This window comes from Galeopterus variegatus, unplaced genomic scaffold (assembly GCF_000696425.1).
Source record: "Galeopterus variegatus unplaced genomic scaffold, G_variegatus-3.0.2 Scaffold6827, whole genome shotgun sequence".
Classification (NCBI taxonomy): domain Eukaryota; kingdom Metazoa; phylum Chordata; class Mammalia; order Dermoptera; family Cynocephalidae; genus Galeopterus; species Galeopterus variegatus.
The window spans coordinates 21,004-29,053 of NW_007732938.1; the positions used below are offsets into that span (position 1 = coordinate 21,004).

Here is an 8,050-nt window from a genome sequence, read left to right on the forward strand (position 1 = left end):
GTTAGTGGGACACGAGGGTTCTTCAGAAAGTTCGTGGAAAAATGGGATCAAAGGCTAATACGAGTCTCTCCGTGGACGGTTTGAAGACCCCTCATGTTCCTTCAGCTTCTTCATGTGTGAAAAGGTCCTTGTGGATCTTGTTTTTGTTTTGAAAGGTGTTTTCCCTCGTATGCGATTCTCGGCCGACAGTGTCCCCCTTCTGTCCTTAGAGGACGTCCCTCCGCCGTCCCGCGCGGTCCCCGCTGTGTCGCTGGCGTCCAGCGCAGGTTTGTGGCCTCCCCGCGTGACGGGGCGAACGAACGAATGACCGAAGCCTTGCCTGAAAGGACGCGGAATGAAGTGGCTGTTCTGAGCCGTGACAGGGTCCACGGAAGCCCCCCTGTCGCCGAGGGGACGTGGCCTCGTCCCTCCACGGCCCGCGGGGCAGAGCGAGGCCACCAAGGAGCCTTAAAATATGCTGGGGACCGAGGCGGCGGGGACCCCGCGAAGGCTGCGGTGGGACGCGGCACCGAGAGCCCCAACCCCGAAGCGGCCCGGTTCACATCGCCCGGGTGCCGATAGCGGACCTGGGGGACAGTCCCCGGTCTGTGCTCCTCTGCCAGCCCCGGGCTGTCGCTGTCCCAGCGCCCTCCCGACACCCCAGGCTCCCTCTGCAGCCGCTGTGACCGGGCCGAGCGCGTGTCGCCGTCCACGGGAGCCTCTGACACCGGCCGCAGGCCCCTCCGCGGCTCGCTGAGCGAGTTCACCTTCGCAGGTGAGCCAGGTGAGCCAGGTGAGCCAGGTGGGTCCTGGAAGCGACGGTCCGAGGGGACTCTCCCTCTCCTGTCCAGGCACAGACAGACCCCGCAGGGGAGCCCGAGGCAGGGGTCCGGGGCCAGTGGGGACCCTTCTCCGGCCTCTGTTCTAGCCCTTCCTTCCCCGCAATCGGCCCATCTGCCCTCAGACACCCAACTGCAGGGGTGAATGGCACGAGATCCCCAAACTGTGCGGGGCCACTTGAGGCTCTGAGCCAACAGCTCCCACCACCGCAGCCCCTAACAGCCGCTTTGCTGCTCAGAAAGCTCAGGACAGAGACGTCAGGCTGGCCCAGGGCCGGGCCCACATCAGGACATCAAAGGTGGGACCAGCCTCCCATCAAAGGGTGGCCCAGCCGTGTGAGGGAGACGGGGGCCTCTCACTCCGACCTTCCCCAAGCGTGAGGAGCCCCTGACCACACTGAGCAGCACAAACCAGTCATGCCTTGGGAGCCGACAGGATGAGGACGGAAAGTGCCCCAGGCACATGCCCTGTGAGCAGGCACACGGGTCAGGACAGGTCTTCCCTCGTGCTGTATGTGCCTGCGCCTGAGGTGTGCACAGGCACCGGGGCTGTGTGTGTGTGTGTGTGTGCGTGCACCTGGGGGGTGTGCACCTGGGGTGTGCATCTGACAGCTGTGCACCTGAGGTGTGTGTGTGTGTGCACTTGGGAGGTGGGTGTGGACATGCACTTGGCCGTGCACCTGTGTGGCGCCTGAGGTGTGCACAGGCACCGGGGCTGTGTGTGTGTGTGCGTGTGCGTGCACCTGGGGGGTGTGCACCTGGGGTGTGCATCTGACAGCTGTGCACCTGAGGTGTGTGTGTGTGTGTGCACTTGGGAGGTGGGTGTGGACATGCACTTGGCCGTGCACCTGTGTGTCGGGGCAGGGAAGATTATTCACCTCAGGATGCATATGTAAGTGTGTAAGTGAGAGCTGTGTATCTACTCACACTGGCGTGTACAGGCCTCGAGGCCCCTTGGCCAGGTGTTAGTTCTGGGTACGTGTGCACGTTGGGCTGAGAGGTTGGGGCCAACAGGAGAATACCACAGCAGGTCCCAAAGACGCATGGCAGGAGTGTTGTCCTCTCTCTGCCTGTGAGCCTGGTCAGCCCCAGGAGCCCTGAGAGGGAATCCCCTGGGTCCTCAAGCAGCCGCACAGGTGTGGCAGCCCCTGCCTTGGAGACCCCAGCAGAGGTTATGGTGCACCCACCAGCTCTTAGCGTGGAGTGGAGGGCCCAGCCACCCCACACAGCACATCTGAGTCTCTCTGCTGTTCCAGGTGGCTCAGAAGTGATGTCCCTGGCCAGGGAGGGTCATGAGCAACTTCAGTGACACCTTGGTGACAGAGTTTGTATTGCTGGGCTTCCCAGAGCTGTGCCACCTGCGAGGGCTGCTACTCAGGTCACCCTTCATCATCTATGTGGCAACTGTCCTGGAAACCTGGTCATTGTGGGGACCGTCCAAGCCAGCTGTCAACTGCACAAACCCATGTGCTCCTTCCTGGCCAACCTGTCAGTGCTGGAGACCCTCTACACCTCCGTGACCGTCCCCAAGCTGCTGGCCTGCCTCCTGGCACAGGCGGGGACCGTCTCCTTCCCAGGGTGCCTCACCCAGCTGTTCCTCGTCCTCTCGCTTGGCTCCTCTGAGTGCTCCCTCCTGGCCACCATGGCCTGTGACCAGTACCTGGCCATCTGCCACCCACTGCACTACCCAACCATCATGGACTCGGGGCTCTGCTGCGCCAGGCCCTCAGCACCTGGCTCGGCAGCTCCCTGGCATCCTTATGTCCCCGGTTCTCATCTCTCACCTCAGGTTCTGTGGCCCCAATGCCCTTAATCACTCCTTCTGCGACATCTCCCCCCTGCTTCGGCTCTTCTGCTCCAACCCCAGCACTGAGACGCTGGATTTGGTGGCAGCCCTGGCAGTGCTCGCACCCTCCCTTCTGGTGACTGCAGCTTCCTACGCCCACATCTTGGCCACGGTGCTGAGGATTCCAGGAGGGGCGGCCGCCGGAAGGCCTTCCCCACTTGTGCCTCCCACCTGGTGGCGGTGGCAATCTTCTACGCCACCACCCTCTTCATGTACACCCGGCCACACACCGTCAGCTCCTTCAACTTCCACAAGCTGGTGTCCCTGGTCTACTTGGCTGTGACCCCCTGCTCAACCCCGTCATCTGCTGCCTGAGGAACCGTGACATCAGGGAGGCCCTGGCCAGACTCTTCGGGCACCTGGCCCCCCGTGAACTCCTCTGCCCTGCTCAGACGCTGCCCACCACTCCAGGCAGGCCATGGCTCCCTCCCACCAGTGCAGCCAGGGAGTTCCTCTCCTGCTCACCTCACCCAGAGCCGGGGCTGCCAGGAGCAGAGAGTGGCCACAAGCTAGTACCTGAGCGAGCTGGGGAGCAGCAGCACAGGGACCCCAAACCCGTGCTTCCATTGCCTTTCAAGTGAGCGTCAGCATCTGACTGGGGGACAGCTCCTCAGTTCAGCCCCTGAAACGCTCAGTCCTGAGCTCACAGGAAGCTCTCTCTTCATGGTCACTCCTCTGCTCACCTGAGGTCTGACCAGTTTTTGTCACAGCCAGCCCCTCTCATGTCCCTGAGTGCTGCATGCCCCATCCCTGAGCCCCCGTGGATGACATTCTTTCCATGAGGTCCCAGCTCCTCAGAGTAGACCCTGAGACCAACCCCAGCCAGCTCGATCAGGTGGACTAAGGACCCCCCAGACCAGGCGAAGGAAGCGTTCCAGCAAAGCCAGGCAGCACCGTTGCACACACAGGTGCCACCGTTCCTCAGAACATGAACGTCATTTTATGTCCTTTTATTAAAACTGATGGGTCTAATGGACAGATGGCATGCCTGTGCCAGGTTTTTCTGATTTTTCGGTGCTCGAGGGCAGAAACTGAGTTCATCAAGCACTTCCCTTCTTGTTGGGCTATCATCATCAGGCAGGTAAGGTCTTCTCTCACTCGATTTCACGGTTTTTCCACATTCCAATCCCATTTCCTTCATCACAGCCACCCAGTACGATGTGCTTGTGTGTGGCTTTGAAGATACGTATATTCAATGGATGTATCTTGTTGTATAAGAGTTTTAAATGTATGTAAATGATTTGTGCTACAAATCTCTTTATTTTTATGCTTTATATTTTTTGAGGTTATATCATTAAGTGCATACAAATTTAGAATTGTTTTATTTTGGTAAATTTAACCTTTTATCACTATGAAATGAAACTTTGTCTCTAGTAATGCTTTTTCCCTCAACCTTTCAGGCTTAAAGTCTGCCTTGTCTGTCATTAACACAGCTACACCAGCTTCCTTTTAGTTAGTACATGCATGGTACATATTTTTTTTATCTGTGCCATTTATTAACCTACTGCCTCTGAGCTTCTAACCACCCTCCTGGGTCAGCTCTGGGACGCTGGAACAGGAACTCACCAAACCACATGTCTGCTTCCTCAGCTGTTCCCTCTTTCTGTTGAGAAGTCAGCTGTTGGTCTTATTTTTACTCTTTTGTAGGGATTTTGTGTTTGCCCTGCTTCTGGAAGCTTTTAGATTCTCTTGAGTTTGGTTTCCAGCAGTCTTCTCTAGGTATGCTTCTCTTTGTATTTATCATACTTGGAGTTTGAAATGCTTCTATGTAAAGCTAGGGCTTACGGACCCCTCGAGTCTGTTGCACAGACTGGGTCACAAACCCTCCACACGCAGGTCCGTGAGCTAGGTAATAGGGAAAAAAGGTTCTGGGAGCTGTGGGTATAGAAAAATGAATGGGTTTTAATCAGACCTAGGAGCAACTGTCCTAGTGGCTTCTCTGAGAGTTCTGAGAAGCACTGTGGATCAGAGCTGCGTGGGTATAGAAAAACGAATGGGTTTTAATCAGACCTAGTAGCAACTGTCCTAGTGGCTTCTCTGAGAGTTCTGAGCAGCGCCGTGGATCAGAGCTGTTAGTCTTTTACACTTAAGTCCACAACCCCGGACACCTGGGTGCCCGTACACAACTTACATTAAGTAGTAACAAGGAACACCTGAGGACATTTACAGCAAATGCTCGGCAAGACTCTGAACATCCGAGGGGCCCTGACATTTTCCTATTTTTCCCAACAATCCACCCCTTCAGGGTCCCTCGTGTATAATCTATGCATTCAAGCTCTTCTGCGATGTTCCCTTAGCAAGGATAAGTGACCTTTACATTCATGCTTCCTATCCTCTGTCCAATACGCCTGAAGGCTTGTCCTGAAGGTTTGTCCTGTAGTTTTGTTCTTTCAATTATTAGCCACACATGTCTGGTTAGTAGTCATCATTGGTATAAAGTTCAGTGTATATTCAATAAGCCAACACATCGGTCACACGAATGTATGTCTGTATCCAGTTGACTCTGGTGCTCGCAGCCAGAAAACTATGGGCGAAAAGACAGAAGGGTTATTGGTACCAATAGGGGGAGCTCTCTCCCCCCTGGTAAGATGCATGCCAGTTTGCCATCCTGGGAAAGGATGGTTGCAGGAATAGGTGTCTTACCTGGTTCATGACACCTTACACTATCAGCTACTACTGTTGGATCTGTAGGATCTGTAACTGTATAGGGGAACTCATAATTGGCCATAATGATAACACAAATGTGTCCTTTGGAACAGAGCACTTTTCTGTTCCAGGCCATGTTACTTTAACTCGAGGAGGCCAAGTACTTGTCACCCAAGGTGAAATTTGCAAGTCTGCTTCTAATCCTTTCCCCCAAGGCCCTATTAGGCCTACCCAGCATATATGGGGGGCTTCTATTCTCCAAGGCCATTCCCACTGTACTGTCTGTCCCTGTTGTAAACAGGTAGGGGCCAGTAAGAGAGTATTTCTATTCTTGCTATATCCTGGCTTCAAAAGCTTATCTTTAGGAGTGACTTGCAGTTCTATAGGTGCAACAGAGCTCCCACTGGAGAGGGACTGCCTTTGTGGGGTCTCTCATTTAGAATCCTGACTGTCATCCATAACCGCCCTGTCCACCCCTTCAGAGATGGGGGTTGGGCAGATAGCCTTAGCCCCTTTTTTAAAAGACTATTGTACCGTTCAATCATCCCCGCTGCCTGGGGATGTTACGGCACATGTAACTTCCCCTGAATGGACAACTGGGAAGCCCACTTCTGAACCCCATGTGCAGTAAAGTGGGTTCCATTGTCACTCTCTATGACTACAGGGAGGTCATACATGGCCGTAAGGCTATCCAATGCCTTCACAGTGCTTACCTGGTCTGGGGCCTTACAAGGCCCTACAAGCAGAAGACCAGTAGCCATATCGACAGCTGTGAAGATGTATCAGAAATTCTCTGACCTTGGCAGTGGTCTGACAAAGTCCACTTGCCATTGAGTCAGGGGCACCCTTCCTCAAGTTATTTGCCCGTCTATATGGGTTACCCACTGGGGGTGTGGACTCTCTTGAGCACACACTGGACAAGCATGACAGGCATTTACTGCATCTTCCTATTTTATAGGCAAGGCCCATCTCTGAGCCACCATCCACATGGTTTTGCTGCCAGCATGCTGCATTCCTTGATGTAACCACGGGGCCACATCAGCAGCTGGGGCTCTCTTATCTTACCTTAGCCAAGCCATCGGCTTCATCATTTCCTGGACTGGCTAAGGGGAGGTGTCCAGTGACATGGAAAAGAGTTATTTCTCTCTCATGCCCCAATTCCCATAACTCTTGCCACACGGTTTGTCCCCACAGGGGTCAGCTGCCTACCATCCACTGTTGATATTTCCAAGTAGAAATCCAAAGGGTTAAACCTTTGTACACAGCCCAGCTGTCAGTACAGGTGGTTAATGACCCAGGCTCGTTTTTTATCTCCATCCATACTGCTCTCAATTCAGTCCATTGACTGCTTTGCCCTGTACCATTTTCATACCACATGGTATCTGTTAAGGACTGGACAACAACCGCTGTCCATGATGCTGAGGGTCCCATGCTAGAGCCATCTGTATACCAAGCTTGCTCTGTGGTAGGTCCCTGTCCCTCATGGAAAGGTGTAGCCTCCACCTCCATGGGTAAGGGTTGTGCCAAAGTTTCCTCCACAACCTCTCCTGGGCCTAGCACAGTTTGCAGCTCTTTGGACAGAGGACTCATTGACACAGTGCTCCTTTGTTCTATATATGCTCCCCGTCTAGACAGAGTGGGAGTCTGAGCTACACCCCTTTTAGGGTTAGTGGCCCATGTGCGCAGCCAACCTAGTATGGGGTATGTCATCCTCACTAGGACTTTGGCAGTTCCTGTGATAGCTTCAGTGGCCATTAAGGCAGAATACACAGCTGCTAACTGCTTTCCTATTAGGGTGTAGTGCACTTCAGCACCCTTCCAGAGCTGAGACCAGAATCCTATGGTGTGCAGAATCAGTCTTGTCTTTGCCACAAACCCCATCCTAACCCCTCTTGGGTGATATTTATGTCTAACTCAAAAGGTTTAGTGGAATCTGCCTTGTAAAGCTTGTACTTGCTGTGCTGCCCTTTTTGTAGCCTGGTAAGCCTGTTCTACTTCCTCAGTCCAATCCCAGAGGGCTCCTTTCTTTGTCAGTGCATACACTGGGCATGCCATTTGGGCAATATGGGGTACAAAAGCTCTCCAATACCCCAGAATCCCCAAATACATCTGTAGCTGAGCTACAGTTGTGGGCCGAGGGTATGCCTGTATCTTGTCTACAATAGCTTCTGGGATAACCCTCGTCTTACCCGAGCAGACCACTCCCAGGAATTTGACTGATGGCCCAGGTCCTTGTACTTTGGCTGTGTTCACAGCCCACCCACATTGTTCCAAATGGCTTAGCAGCATTGAAGCTGCCTGGGTTAAATCTGTAAGAGAATCAGAGGTTGACAACACATCATCAACGTAGTGAAACATTGTAACCATGCTGGGCCTAGTCCACTTGGCTAGGTCCCCAGCCACCAAACCATGATAGATGGTTGGGCTATGCAGATAACCTTGGGGCAATACTTGAAAGGTCCACTGTCTTCCTTCCCATGTGAAGGCAAACTGATCTTGGCTATCAGCTGAGACTGAAATGGAGAAAAAAGCATTTGCAAGGTCGAATACATAATGCTAAGTCCCCAGCTGAGTCATCAGCTAACCCATCAAGTTGTGAACTGAAGGCACAGCTGCACGCAAAGGAGGCACTACTTTGTTCAGTTCTCAATAATCTACAGTCATTCTCCAGATACCATTAGGCTTTTTCACTGACCATACTGGAGCATTAAATGGGCTCTGAGCCAGACGAATAATGCCT

General features: G+C 53.6%; 1 pseudogene; it reads left to right on the plus strand.

Moving 5' to 3' along the window:
• Window positions 1-2,110: 2,110 nt before the first annotated feature.
• On the plus strand, window positions 2,111-3,245 carry LOC103606757 (annotated as a pseudogene).
• The last annotated feature ends 4,805 nt before the right edge of the window (window positions 3,246-8,050 follow it).